The sequence below is a fragment of the Pogoniulus pusillus genome, chromosome 1 (genome assembly GCF_015220805.1).
Source record: "Pogoniulus pusillus isolate bPogPus1 chromosome 1, bPogPus1.pri, whole genome shotgun sequence".
In the NCBI taxonomy this organism is placed as follows: Eukaryota; Metazoa; Chordata; class Aves; order Piciformes; family Lybiidae; genus Pogoniulus; species Pogoniulus pusillus.
Genome location: NC_087264.1, coordinates 12836583 through 12852057, shown reverse-complemented (window position 1 = coordinate 12852057; position 15475 = coordinate 12836583). Strand labels below are relative to the sequence as shown.

The 15475-nt window shown below is 43.9% G+C and overlaps 1 long non-coding RNA gene across 2 annotated transcripts in view; it reads left to right on the top strand.

Moving 5' to 3' along the window:
- LOC135191455 (uncharacterized) overlaps positions 1-15475 on the top strand; it is a 171678-nt gene that overhangs the window by 144754 nt on the left and 11449 nt on the right. Inside the window, exon 5 of one of the 2 annotated variants that reach the window (XR_010308826.1) lies at positions 13843-13902. The exons of the other annotated variant lie outside the window; for it this stretch is intronic. This is a non-coding gene — a long non-coding RNA (uncharacterized LOC135191455). The remainder of the gene's footprint in view (positions 1-13842; positions 13903-15475) is intronic. 2 annotated transcript variants of the gene reach the window in all.

Here is a 15475-nt window from a genome sequence, read left to right as displayed (position 1 = left end):
CTTCACTAGTAGGTTTGTTTTGGGTGGGGGGAAGAAGGAGAGAGAGGGGAAGAGTGGCTGTAATGAGTGAAAATACCTGATAAAGTGGTAGAAGCACAAATATAGAGAAAAAGAGAAAAGGTGCCACCACTTATCCAGCTGTTCTGGAAAGCAGATTAAGGAGTAGTTCAAAGCATACAAAGACTTTTAAGAACTGGGACAAGCAGATTAAAAAATGAGGTGTTAAATGCCTTCATAAGGCTGTCTCTTGTCCTGAGATTACACACCTGTAATTATGGTGACCTTTTCACTTAACAGCTAATCTAAAATCCTGATGCTCCCTTCTGCGTGTAACACACAAAGAATAGATAAAAGTTCTCCTGTAAAAGTATCAGCAGTGATCTTTAAGCAAGGAAATACCTGAATTTCAAAAATATTTTGACTTTTCCTCCAGATGGTGAGAAGTTGCAGCTCTCCAGAGCTGACGAGTGTTTTACTCCTTTCATCTGTCACTTGTAAAGAGATATGAAACATTTATTTCCCCAGTCTTCCCAGAATCAGTAATAAATTGTCAGAGGCAAACCATTTGTGATGGTTTGGGGGTTACCCCGCCCCCCCCACACTTTTGAATTTGCCCCAGCTAACTCAGAGGGACCCTGGGAATATAGATGAAGCAATTTATTTACAGCTAGCAGAATTTACAAGCAACTATTTACAATATATACAGTTATATACAATTATATACAGAAATATACAAAGGATAAACGATATGAAAGCACAACTCCCCTCCCAGAAACCTGAGTCCCCAGGAGGGGCTCTCAAACCACCCCAACACCTCCCCCCGGTCCCTCTCAACCTTACCCCAGTTCTCAGGAAGAAAAGAGGTGCAGCCAAGAGGTTAGGGAGCAAGGTTAGTAGGAGCAGGGTTAATGAGATGTGACCAGGTCCAAGGCAAAAGCAAGAGTGAGAAACAAAATGGAGAAAAAAGTCTTTCTTCTTCCCAGAGTTCTCAGCGTGACTGTGAGAGAAGTAGACACAATTGTTTTTCATTTCACTGCCCGTTATCTAGTTCTTTTACCAAAACATCCCAGCTTGCTTCAAACTAGCACAATCCACCCCTTGTCTGCTTCGCTCAGAGTATCGCTGAGAATTATCCAATCTAATCTAAACCAATATTTTCACTAAAACAATATATACAAGTTCAGTTCACACTTCAATCAGATGTAGGTGATTCAAAAGCTCAGAACAGGGACTCCCAGGTGATGTTGGGTTCGTGCTCACGTACTGTAGATTCTATCGTAGATTCTCTCAGTGTTGGGCGCCGATGTTACCTAGAACAGAAAAACTCCTAACAGCTTGAATTTAAACTCTCTCAGCTAAGGTTAAATTTCTCTGTGGAATACACTGGATTTCACCATTCTCCTGCATTACCCAGTAGGTATGACCAGGACCTTCAGCAGAAACCACCCCTCGGACAGGTTTCCCTTCGCCCGAAGGAGAAAATACCCAAACAGTTTTCCCTAACAGATTCTTCTCACGTACAACAGGAACTTTATCACCGTCTACTGTTTGGACCAAATCTGATTGTGCAGGTCCTGCTCTATTTACTGAACCTCTACTATTTACCAACCAGGTAGCTTGTGCTAAATGTTTGTCCCAGTTTTTTAGAGTTCCACCCCCCATGGCTTTTAGGGTGGTTTTCAACAAACCATTGTAGCGTTCAATCTTCCCTGAAGCTGGTGCATAGTAGGGTATGTGATAGATCCATTCAATACCATGCTCTTTGGCCCAGTTTTTCACAAGATTGTTCTTGAAATGAGTACCATTGTCTGACTCAATTCTCTCTGGAGTTCCATGTCTCCACAAGATCTGTCTCTCCAAACCAACAATGGTGTTACGTGCAGTAGCATGTGGAACTGGATAGGTTTCCAACCATCCAGTGCTGGCTTCTACCATCGTTAGCACATACTGCTTGCCAGAACGAGATCGAGGTAAAGTGATGTAGTCAATCTGCCAGGCTTCACCATACTTGTACTTTGACCATCTATCACCATACCATAAGGGCTTGATTCGCTTAGCCTGCTTAATAGCAGCACAAATGTCACAGTCATAGATGACTTGGGTGATAGCGTCCATGGACAAGTCAATTGACCTATCGCGAGCCCATCGGTATGTTCCATCTCTGCCTTGATGTCCAGATGAGTCATGGGCCCACCGAGCTAAGAACAGCTCACCTCGGTGTTTCCAATCAAGGTCAATGTCAAGTTCAGAGTTGGTATCAACTTGAGCAATCTTAGCAGCTTGATCTGCCTTCTGATTATGTTGATGTTCCTCAGTTGCTCTGCTATTAGGCATGTGTGCATCTACGTGCCGCACCTTCACTGGAGTTCTCTCCAGCCGTGCATCAATGTCCTGCCATAGATCAGCACACCAAATAGGCTTTCCTTTCCTCTGCCAACCATGCTTCTTCCAGTCCTTCAGCCAACCCCATAGAGCATTGGCTACCATCCACGAGTCGGTGTAGAGGTAAAGGATAGGCCAATTCTCACGTTCAGCCACATCAAGAGCAAGTTGAACAGCTTTTACCTCAGCGAACTGACTGGATTCTCCTTCGCCATCTTTCGTTTCGGTAACTCTCCTGGTTGGACTCCAAACCGCTGACTTCCATCTTCGCTTGTTCCCAACAAGACGACAGGAACCATCTGTGAACAAAGCATAGTTCTTTTCCTGATCAGAGAGATCACCATAGGGAGGAGCTTCCTCAGCACGAGTTATTTTCTCCTCTGGAGGTTTGGAACAGTCTGTGCCTTCCGGCCAGTTGGTGATCACCTCCACCAGACCAGGTCGATCAAGATTACCCATTCGTGCTCGTTGGGTTATCAAAGCCATCCATTTAGACCAGGTTGCATCTGTGGCATGATGTGGTGATGAACCTTTGCCCTTGAACATCCAGTTAAGAACTGGCAGTCTAGGAGCTAAAAGCAATTGTGACTCAGTTCCAATTACTTCAGAAGCTGCTTTCACTCCCTCATAGGCTGCTAGAATCTCTTTCTCAGTTGCAGTGTAATTTGTCTCTGAACCTCTGTAACAACGTCCCCAGAAACCAAGAGGACGACCACGTGTCTCATTTGGAGCTCTCTGCCAAAGACTCCAAGTTGGACCATTGTCACTGGCAGCCGTGTACAGAATGTTTTTAATGTCCGGACCAGATCTCACAGGTCCTAAGCCCACTGCATGGACCACTTCTCGCTTGATCTGATCAAAGGCTGCTTGTTGTTCAGGTCCCCACTCAAAATTGTTTCTCTTACGAGTCACATCATGCAGAGGTTTGACAATTTGACTGAAACCAGGAATGTGTAGTCTCCAAAATCCCACCACACCAAGAAAAGAAAGTGTGTCCTTCTTACTGGTGGGAACTGCCATGGTAGAGACTTTGTTGATCACATCCTGAGGAATGTAACGGCGACCATCCTGCCACCGCACTCCCAGAAACTGAATTTCTTTGGCAGGTCCTTTGACCTTGTCTCTCTTAATGGCAAAACCTGCTTGCAACAGAATGTCAATGATTTTGTTACCTTTCTCGAAGACTTCCTTAGCAGTTTGGCCCCACACAATGATGTCGTCGATGTACTGGATGTGCTCTGGAGCTTTACCTTTCTCCAGTGCATTGTGGATGACTGAGTGACAGATGGTTGAGCTGTGTTTCCACCCCTGAGGCAAACGATTGAACTGGTACTGGATTCCTCTCCAGGTGAATGCAAACTGAGGCCTGCACTCCTTTGCTATGGGAATAGAGAAGAAAGCATTAGCAATGTCAATGGTTGCATACCACTTAGCCTCCTTCGATTCCAGCTCGTACTGGAGTTCCAGCATGTCCGGCACAGCTGCACTCATGGGTGGCGTCACCTCGTTGAGGGCACGAAAGTCAACTGTCAGTCTCCAGTCGCCTGTAGGTTTACGCACAGGCCAGATGGGACTGTTGAAAGGTGAATGAGCTTTCTCGATGACAGCCTGACTCTCCAATTGACGAATCAGCTGATGAATGGGCAACAAAGAGTCACGGTTAGTTCTGTACTGCCTATGATGAACAGTTTGAGTTGCAATTGGCACTTCCAGATCCTCTATGTCATGATGTCCCACAACTGCAGATTCATCAGAAAGTTCAGGTCTAACAGACAATTTCAATTTATCATCCTCAATCTCTACAGATGCTATTCCAAAAGCCCATTTATGACCCTTAGGATCTTTGAAACAACCTTGTCTCAAAAAGTCAATTCCCAAAATGCAAGGCGCATCAGGACCAGTTACAATAGTATGTGTCTTCCACTCTTTACCAGTTAAACTGATCTCAGCCTGTACCTTAGTTAACTCTTGAGATCCACCAGTGATTCCAAAGATAGAAATGGACTCTGTCCCTTTGCAATTTGATGGCAATAAAGTACACTGAGCACCTGTGTCAACTAAAGCCCTGTATTTCCGAACTCTTGAACTGCCAGGCCACCTAATGAATACATTCCAATAGATTCGGTTCTCTCCACTATCCCTTTCCTCCTCCTGGCTGGAGGCAGGGCACCCCTAATGCTGAACATGGCATGTGGGGTGTACACAGTGATTGGTGTTGTTGTGAGAGGAACTGCAACTGTTGGAACAATTGCAGTTGCTCTCGGGAGCTGAAGAAGTGACAGCTACTTTCCTGGCATTATTGCCTCTGTTTCTGCCACTCTGCAGTTCCCTGACTCTCTTTGAAAGAGCTGAAGTAGGTTTACCATCCCATTTGTTCATGTTCTCACCGTATGTGTCACGCAGAAGTATCCACAGTGACGCACGTGATTGCTGCTGTCTAGGTGGAATTTGTCTCCTCCTGGGCTGGAATTGCCTTGTAGGAGGTGGGCGTCTGTTCCTGACTGCAGAAACATGCACCCATTCAGATGATGCAGGAATGGTATCCTTTACCAGATTGGAAATTGAGGTTGTAAGGTCCTCCTTCAGTTCTTTCATAGTATTTTTCATCTCTGTGGTCATAGTTTGTATGGCAGAGATTATACCAGAATGTGACAAGCTATCCTCAATCTGCCTGAGCTGGTCAGTGAATTCACCAACAGTGAAGGATCTTCCATTATCACTCCTTGACAGAAATTTACTGGCCAAGATGTTAGCATAGGATGAAGGAGCAAGCTTAATCAGCTTCTTCATGAGACCTGTTCCCAAAGGAATATCGTCAGGCTCATGAGTGCCATGATCTCCATAAAGCACTTCCTTCACAGCAAACTCCTTCAGAAGCTTAATTCCCTGCTCAACGGTGTTCCACTTCTTGGCAGCCCATGGCAAATCATCTCGGGAAGGATATCTCATAGCCACAGCCAATAGAAGGCGTGTCCACAAGCTAACCCTACCAAGAGGACTTGCCAGGTGTTTGTCCACTCCACTCTCCTTAGTGAGTGGTCCCAGCTGCTTGGCAGACTTGTCTCCTACCTGCAGAGCATTAGCACCAATGCCACGGCATCTCACTAGCCAGCTTAAGATTGGCTCACCTGATTCCCTTGTGTATTCCTTCCTAACTTCCCTGACCTCTCTGAGTGGATCCTTGGAGCCTTGGATGTCATCTTCCTCCTCTTCCTCCTGTTGTTCTGGTGGTGCCGGGCCTAACACAATCTTCCTCATAGCATTCCTAAACTCATGGGAACCATCCTCTCTCTTGGCAGCTAACCTCACAGCACTCCTCTCACTTGAGTATTGTTGTCTCAGCACATCTACAAGGTCTCGCAGACTAACTGCCTCCTCTTCCTCCTCTTGCTGCTGATCACCAGAGGTCCCCTGTCTTACATCCTCCTGTGAACCACTCTGTGTTTTAGCTTTTGCCTTAGCAGGTGCCAGAAGGGCCTGAGCAGCAACAGACTTGGATGTGTCTGCTGGAGCATTTGAATCCTTAGGGGTCTGACCTGGAGCATTTGAATTATTGGAGGTCTGACTTGGAGCATTTGTATCCTTAGGGGTCTGACTTGGAGCTTGTGAGTTCAAATCTGCCTTGCTTTTAACAGGAGGATTCTGATTCTGGTCTGCTGGCTGGGGGTTCGAATTGGCTGAGCTGGTGTCATTAGGATTTGGACTGACTGGGCTAGCGTTACCAGCACTAGTAGTATTATTATTTGCCTGTCCTCCTGGGATGCCTGCCAACCCTGAGGTGTTATCATTTTTGCTGGGAACATTCTGATTTTGGGTACTTGCCTGTGCTCCTGAGGCTCCTGCTAAACTCTGCGGCTTGTTTTGGTTATCCTTATCATTGTTTACGTTAGTGGCGGGAACACTGGCTGTCTTCCCAGCACTCGGAGAAGGAGGGGCAGAGGCTGGCAAGGGGGAAGCTGGTAACTGTGTTCCCTTGTTTTGCTGTGAAAGAGACTGCTTCTGAGACACAGAAATTTTCCTAGCTCTTACAGAAGCTGGTTTTGAATTTTTCACCAATAATGCCAAAATTAATATGAATATTAAAATCATGAGGCAAATATTAAAAATTGTGAGAAGAAAAACAGTTTTACACGAGCATGTACCTATGCAAACAGTTGGAATTCCTGTCTTAGGCTGAATAACTCTCATTAGAGCCATATTTAAAGCAGAATTTCCATTGATTGTCACATTATTGACCAGAGCTCCTGTAATATCCTTGGTAATATTCTCAGAGATATTAAAACCAGCATAACCAAGAATAAAATCACCCCAGCTCCAGAACATATCTGAAACCTTAGCTTTAGCCTTATTATAAGCCAGATCAATGAAATAAGCAACAATTTGACCTTTTAACCAACTAAATGCCAAGAAAACAAAACCAGACCAGAGCAATGCACCAACCAAATACAATAGCTGCTTGATTAGCTTCATCTTAATTCCCAGAGCTAATTTCCACTCACTGAAATATCTAGCCCCACGTTGGGCGCCATTTAAAAAAATGTGATGGTTTGGGGGTTACCCCGCCCCCCCCACACTTTTGAATTTGCCCCAGCTAACTCAGAGGGACCCTGGGAATATAGATGAAGCAATTTATTTACAGCTAGCAGAATTTACAAGCAACTATTTACAATATATACAGTTATATACAATTATATACAGAAATATACAAAGGATAAACGATATGAAAGCACAACTCCCCTCCCAGAAACCTGAGTCCCCAGGAGGGGCTCTCAAACCACCCCAACACCTCCCCCCGGTCCCTCTCAACCTTACCCCAGTTCTCAGGAAGAAAAGAGGTGCAGCCAAGAGGTTAGGGAGCAAGGTTAGTAGGAGCAGGGTTAATGAGATGTGACCAGGTCCAAGGCAAAAGCAAGAGTGAGAAACAAAATGGAGAAAAAAGTCTTTCTTCTTCCCAGAGTTCTCAGCGTGACTGTGAGAGAAGTAGACACAATTGTTTTTCATTTCACTGCCCGTTATCTAGTTCTTTTACCAAAACATCCCAGCTTGCTTCAAACTAGCACACCATTCATATCTGGTGGCTTTCTAAATAAAGGATTAGCCCTTCAATATTATATTTTTTTTCTCAGAATTGCTCTGTAAGCTTCATGAAAAGGAGGTAATATTTAAAGATTGTGTGCAAAAAAGCTGTTTGTCCAGTGGCAAAGAGATGTGGGCAAGCAATTCTAGTAGGTATTGTTTTCTGTCCCTCCTGCTCTGTGTGAAATTATAGATATATATAGGTGTGTGGGAGAATGAAGGAAGACAGACTGGCTGTCAGAACTGCTGGCTTTTATCAAAGTTGTTATTGAGGATGTTTGCAAGCTGGCACATTCCTAACAAAGTCAAAGTGTCGGTAGAGAACTATACAGGGGAATGTATCTTGCTATTAGCAGTATGGATGTGCTCTTAGAGAAAAAACAACTAGGTGCTCAATTGTAGAATCATCATACAATCAACTGGATTGGAATAGACCTCCAAGATCATCCAGTCCAACCTAGCACCCAGCCGTAGCCAATCAACTAGACCAAGGCACTAAGTGCCTCAGCCAGGCTTTTCTTCAACACCTCCAGGGATGGTGACTCCACCACCTCCCTGGGCAGCCCATTCCAATGGCAAATCACTCTCTCTGGGAAGAACTTCCTCCTAACATCCAGCCTATGCTTCCCCTGGCACAATTTGAGACTGTGTTCCCTTGTTCTGTTGCTGGTTGCCTGGGAGAAGAGACCAACCCCCACCTGGCTACAGCCTCCCTTCAGGTGGCTGTAGACAGCAATGAGGTCACCCCTGAGCCCCCTCTTCTCCAGGCTATACACCCCCAGCTCCCTCATCTACTCCTCACAGGGCTGTGTTCCAGGCCCCTCACCAGCATCATCACCTTTCTTTGGACAAATTCCAGTACCTCAACATCTCTCTTGAACTGAGGAGCCCAGAACTGGACACAGTACTCAAGGTGTGGCCTGACCAGTGTTGAGAACATGAGAAGGATAACCTCCCTTGTCCTACTGGCCACACTGTTCCTGATTCAGGCCAGGATGCCATTGGCTTTCCTGGCCACCTGGGCACACTGCTGGCTCATCTTCAGCCTACTATCTACCAGCACCACCAGGTCCCTTTCTTCCTGGTTGCTCTCCAGTCACTCTGTCCCCAGCCTGTAGCGCTGCTTGGGGTTGTTGTGGCCAAAGTGCATCCCATTGGCCTCTGCCCACCCATCCAGCCTGGCAGGGTCCCTCTGCAGGGCTCTCCTACTCTCCAACAGATCAACACCTGCTCCTAGCTTGGTGTCATCTGCAAACTTACTGATGCTGGACTCAAGCCCCTGATCCAGATCATCAATAAAGACTGGGCCCAGCACTGATCCCTGGGGCACACCACTAGCAACTGGCTGCCATCTGGATATGGCATCATTCATCACAACACTCTTTGGCCCAGCCTTCCAGCCAGTTCTTGACCCATACCAGAGTGAATCTGTCCAAGCCAAGAGCTGCCAGATTTTCCAGGAGCTTGTTGTGGCAGACAGTGTCAAAGGCTTTGCTGAAGTCCAAGTAGACTACAACCACAGCCTTCTCCACATTCACCAGGCAGGTAACTGGATTGTAAAAGGAGATCAGGTTGGTCAGGCAGGACCTGCCCCTCCTAAACCCATGCTGGCTGGTCCTGGTCCCTTGGCCATCCTGTAGGTGCTTTGTGATGGTACTCAACATGACCTCTTCCATGACCTTGTCTGGCACTAAGGTCAAGTTGACAGGTCTGTAATTTCCTATTTCCTCCTTCTGGCCCTTGTTGTGGATGGGCATCACATCAGCTTCCAGTCTCTGGGGACTGCTCCACTGAGCCAGGACTTTTGATAAGTGATGGAGAGTGTCTTGGCCAGCTCATCTGCCAGCTCTCTCAGCACCTTAGGGTGGATCTCATCTGGTCCCATCGACCTGTGAGGATCCAAGTGGCTCAGCAGGTCATTTACTGCTTCTTCCTGGATTACAGTGGACTATACTGCTCCCTGGCTCCATCTGCCAGCTCAGAGGCCAGTTGTCCTGCAGACAACCTGTCCCACTATTGAAGACTGAAGCAAAGAAGGTGTTAAGTACCTCTGCCTTTTCCTCATCCTTTGTTACTATATTCCCCTCTGCATCTAGTAAGGAGTGGAGGTTGTATAATGCACAAAGACCTTATTTGCAGGCTGGTTTGGAGGCAAACTGACAGGTGGATATTCAAAAGTACAGTTCAGCATTCCTCTGCTTGCCACTGTGCTGAGTTCAGTCTGTAGGTACTGAAGAGAGCAAAATGTGGATATAGTATCATCCCTGAAAAACAGCTCGTTGCTTTTGAAAGGTCACTGCAAAGTCTATCCTTAGGGAGAACTCACAGTTTCTACTTTCCAGACTGGTGCCTGTCCACAGGTTTGAACATGCAAAGTGCATATCACTTCTCCAAACAGCTCTTTGGGAGCTGCTGTCTTGTTCTCATTTGAATTTCAACATTCATAGCCTGAACAGAAAGGAAGGAAGTTTACCTGTGTGTTATGTATGCTGTTCTCCCATGCCACTCTCCAATCACAAGTGAGATGTCATCAGTACATGGCAGAAGAACTGTGAAATGAATGAACCATTTTTATCTCTGCTAAAATGCATATTCCAGTTCCTTGGGTTTGGATTGATGACAAAGCTAAGGGCAAGAAAGAATATTTCCAAAACCCATGTCCTCTATGTGCAGGTCTAATCAGAGAGACCTCCTGCTTTTTAGCATCAAGACAGAACTCCTCCTGCTGTTGTGGAATTCAAGTATACAGTGAAGCCACATTTTGGAGGTGTAGTGGCTAAGTATAGAGATTAAACTGGAAAGAGCAGAGAATGTATAAACAACTGGTGTGAGAGTTGCTCAGAACTTGCTGAGAGAAAATGGCAGATGATACTTTCTCCTTCCAGATGCTGAGTAGGACTCCTCTTTACACTTGATAAGCACCACAACTGCTTGTACTCAGCAACTCATCTGATGATGATTGTAGTAACTTTTTGTGACTTCACTGTAGAGGTAACTGACATGTGAGCATGCAGGAGAAGAGATAGAGCTATGCTCTGATAAAGATTGCCAAATGCCTTCCTGACCTCCTTGGACACCCTATTTAACTGAATTTTAGATACTTGAAGACATCTGAAGAAAATCTAATCAGAGAGGGAAACAGAAGATTAACACTGCAGGAGCCCACAGGAGGTGGGGGTTTAATTTGGTTTCTGTGGGTGCCTTAGTCTATGCTGGGCAAAAAAAAAACAAAGATGGATTTCAGTGCAACTCATGCAGCACTAATGCTACATTGCAGCTGGTGCTACAAAAACTAGTACCTTCGTCTAGTCGAATGAGGACTGAAGGTGATCAGGCAGAAAGTGACAGAAAAAGTGGTAGTAAAATATTTACCATGACATGATGAAACCATCAGCAAATCCAGTCTGTTTCTCTGGAATGAATAACGAGGTGCTGAAAGCTTCTCAGCTGTGCAGTAGGACTTTGGCTTCAGGCAGTGAAATTGCAGAATCTCCTTGAAACTCAAACTAAGAACATGGAAAGGCAGTTTCCTCAATCTGAGGGAATGAAACTGCTTTGACTGGAGTTACCAAGGTTCTGCTCACATCCCCCACCCAGACGATATAATCGTGACTAAGGACTTGGTCCTATCAAGAAGTGAACACTAAAGCAAAGTAGCAATAGCAAAGAAGTCTTCTGTTTCCATCTCCCCATTCCATACTTGCATCTCCACGAGGATCTGCACATCTTTTCCTTCCCAGAGGAGCAAAGCAAAGCACTGATGGATTTCAGACCTGCAGTAGCAGCAGCAGCAAGATAGCTTTTATACCTATTCCCTTTTCATCTTTCCAAGTCACTATAGTGAAACTAGCAGTCAAGTTGTGCTAACTTACTGTTAACAATTCAGGTGTAAGAAAGAAAACAAGGAACTGGGCAGTAAGGAATTCCTCTGAATCACAGTACCTCTTGGTGTGCAACAGAAATAGAAAGTGCAGCAACTGAAGTCATAGCAATTAAGAAAGCTTCTGCAGGAGAAGGTCACTCATGTCTTCCACTGTTCTTTAGAAGATGATCTTTCAAGACATCTGCTACAATTGCACTATTTCTAACGTGTACAAATTATTTCAAAAAGAAGTTCAACAGTCCATATTAGACACCTTCCAACATACATAAAGCCTTTCTGTTAAAAACTGTACTGCACAATATGAAGTCGTTTCACTGGGGACACTTGCAAGGTGCCAGGAGCTTTAGCGCTCAGAAGTGGTCTGCTCACGTTGCTTATTCATCACCTAAACTTAGTCCTCTTTCTGGAGCATTTAGTTGCTGTAAAGGTGATTGTAGGGCTGCAGATGGTGTGCTATGTCACCAGAAGAAGGAGAATAAGTACCAACAGCAGGTCATATTTTCCTCAAATTTCTCCTTCGTTATTACCCTCAAATTCCACCTTTGTATGTAGTGTTTCTGATAGATGAAGCTCAGGTTTTGCTCTCCAGAAATGACCTTTGGCTATTCTTGTAAACACATCTACAAGGCAGACCATATATTGTCTCAAATGGAATGGGAAGATTGGTATTTCAAAGACATTTTACCTCTAGATCAAGAAGGGGAAGCAAGGAGTCATTGTGCAAGATAACAAAGGATGCAAATCTGTCTCTTTGCTGTTATGATTTGCTTGTAAATGAGCCCAAATGTGTAGGCTCCCTCAGCACTCTCAGGAATGTGGGAAACATTTAAAAAGATTAAAACCTGTAACAGCTTTCATAACATTTTAGAGCATGTGGAAATGGGAATACAGTAGTTAGCTCTGTAGATCCCTTTTTTTTTTAAAGCTCAAATATTGCAGGTTTCACCAGAATTCATAAAATTAATGAAAAGAAAATGCTCTCCTCAGAAGAAAAACTGTCTCTTAAATGTTAGTATTTTCAGATGCTCTGGCTCAATAAGTTTTGCAATGTGCAGCTGCCATGCAAGGCAGAACTTTGAAAATTTCCTGACAAAGAAAAGTGGGAAGAAAAAAAAAAAATCTGATTTATCTGAACAGTTTAAATGTCATGACACAGTCTTATTTAAAGGAGTAGGAAATTAAGGATAATGTCTGCTTAGCCTTGATAAAGGTGCATCATGCCTATGGCTGATAGATGATTCTTTGAATACAATGTCACTAAGAAAAAGCAATTTCATGGAAATCTGCTTATTATAAGACTTTAAGAAACTAAACCCACACAAATAAGAGTTACATATGACAGTAGCATGAAACATCCCAAAGGATACAGATATACACAGAAAGAAGAGATGTTTTTTTTCAGTTATCCCACTGAGAAACAAAGAGTTGTCCAAAGTGACAGAAAGAGTCCTCTCAATTGCCCCCTCCCCGATTTAAAAGCAGCTCATATGCCACTTGTTTGGTTCGGCTTTCAAAAGGGATTTATGTAGTTCCTCATAGACTGAAATGCAAAGATGTGAAAGGATTCCATTATTGACTTGTCTGGGAACTCCCTTTTTGAATTCTTTTGTTACTGTGTTGCATCAACACGAGTAATCACTATTCTGTGGAAGGTGTATTGAATTTAACTCTACCCTCTTAGGTGAAAGGTAGCTACATGCAATGACAGTTATTCATTGTATAATGAATTTCTAACAGTGATCTTTCTGTTGCAGGATGGATTTCTCTCATTATTATGCATGCACTGGGCATGTATTAGATAACATCCTGTAACTTGAGGACTAAAGGAAATATTAATAAGAATTTGGGGCAGAAAATCCTTTGAATATCTGATGAGTAAATGGGCCTGGTTTTAGGCTCAGTTGATTGTCCAAATTACTCCTACAAGGAGAGTGTAAGAGTGATGACTGAAACCTACAACAAACCTACAGTTCTGTTGTACTGTAGACATTGTACTAGCAGCCCTGGAAGCAGATGCAAGCTCATAATGCCTTTGTCAGCCCAGAGCCAGTGTCCTGGTTTGCATTCCTATGACAGGTTTGCTGAGGAAACCCAAAGGAAGCAAAAGGCACCATTGACCATCTGGCCCTCTTCCAGGTCAAGTCTCTGGTAATTAGCCAAAGCATGTTTAGAAAAGTGCAGGGTGTATAACTCTTAGATATTGGGCTTCTTTCAAAATTAATTCATTCTGATGAAGTTGAGGACAAAGATGTTAGTAGTCCATTTTGTTCAGCAGCCCAAGCAGTTGCATGGGCCACATAGCTGAGGAGAGCTCAAAGATCAGTACACACAGTTTGCAGCAAACAGTGATTGCATACATTGATCCCATCCCTCCTATTCTCCATGGAACCAGAAGGGCTCAGTGCTGGCTCTGGAGAAGTTAACCTAGCTAGAAGACTGCAAGAGCTGCCTTTAAATGCTTGTGAAGATACCGCAACAAGTGAAGCATTTCTCTCCTCCAGCAGAGGCAAAAGTGAGTTTGACTGCCCTCGTTCAGAGCACAATATGGTTCTCTGGCCCAGGTGAGTATGCTCTGACTCATCCTCGTCTGTGCTGTTCAATTTTGCCTCTTGTTTGCAAGTAGGAAAAAAGCAAGCCAGTGCCACAAGAAAACAGGCTTGAAAACTCCCCCATCTCCTTGAGTTTCTCTGAAATGACACTACTGAGAACTGCATCAAATTTTTTGCTATTGATATGTAGATGTTAGTCTTCCACTGCATCAGGACAAAGATAACTGCATTTCCCCATCTATTTTGCACATAAATATGTATATTATCCCCGTGCCCCCGCTTCCGCCAAGATGATAGCAACTGATGTTCATGTAAGACAGGCTATGAGACAAAAAAGCCACAAGAAAATTGTGCTCATGAAATATTGCCTTCCCTTTCTTTATTTCAGCTTTTTTTTCCCCTCTGTTATACACAAAGCTCAGTCCAAGTAGGATCCCTCTGGTTATAAGCGTGGGTGGCCAATCTGGTTTTCTCCCAAGGTGACAGCTGCTTGCTTTTAATTAAGGAATATGACTGCCCTCACCTGGTGAGAAAAATGCTTGGAAACTTGCCATCTCAGTGATCTCATTGCATGTGAGCCTCTCTGTCGCTTATGACAACTGAGCCATGCCTGCAAAACAAAGGATCACCCACTACATGGGAGCACAGTTGGTAAAAGTTCTTTAAAACAGCTCCTGCTGTCTGTCTTAAAAATACAAATGTGGTAGGTTTGATATTATTAGATCAAATGCAAGACTGCTCTACCATTTATTGTTAAGCTATTATTACAGATCCAAAGGCGTTTAATACCCTTTTATTTAATCCTGCCAAAAGTTTCTGTGATTATTCCCAGAAACAGAGACTATCTGGTAAATGTTTTTATCAAAATCCTCTTATCTTGATAAGATATTATCTTTGAAAAAAAAGTAAAATCTCAGAGTGTAGTTCAGGTAAACAAAAAAAAGGGCATTTGAAGAGTGTTAAGAAAAGATTGTTAAAATGGTTCCTTTTTATTGGACTTTATTCAGCATTGATGTACAATTGAAAAAAAAAACCAAAACATTTCTGAGCAACTCAAACCAAAAGGCTTCAGTCATACCTTCTGCAATGGTGGACTTTCATTTGTGTCTCAAAATAGACTTCAGAAATCTTCGGGCTCTTCTTGAAACAGGAGTGTTTATCTCTCCACAGAGCTAAGTCATGAATGTGGGACAGAATCTGAGACTGAAAATGCTAACTGGGGTGGGCAGTTCAATTTTTCACATCCAATACATTAATTCTACCACAGTATGGGGCCAGGTGGGGGGGAAGATATTATAGTGTGAGATCCAATGTGTGAATTGCTTTCTTGGGAACTGTTTAGAGATGAGAAACTCATTTCCCCACTGCATTCAGAGAAAGCTGAAACACATAGGGCCCCTGAGATCAAACTGGCTCATAGAGGAGTCAGCTGTCTCAGCTGGATTTAGAAAAATACCTGGCCCCATGTTAAATCTATGCAGTAAAATACTTAAGGACTTTTTAAAAGAGTTATGTTAAATATTTTATTCAGCCAGGACCATTTGATGAGTTTAATCTTTGCAGATGTACATCCCAGATGCTGGGA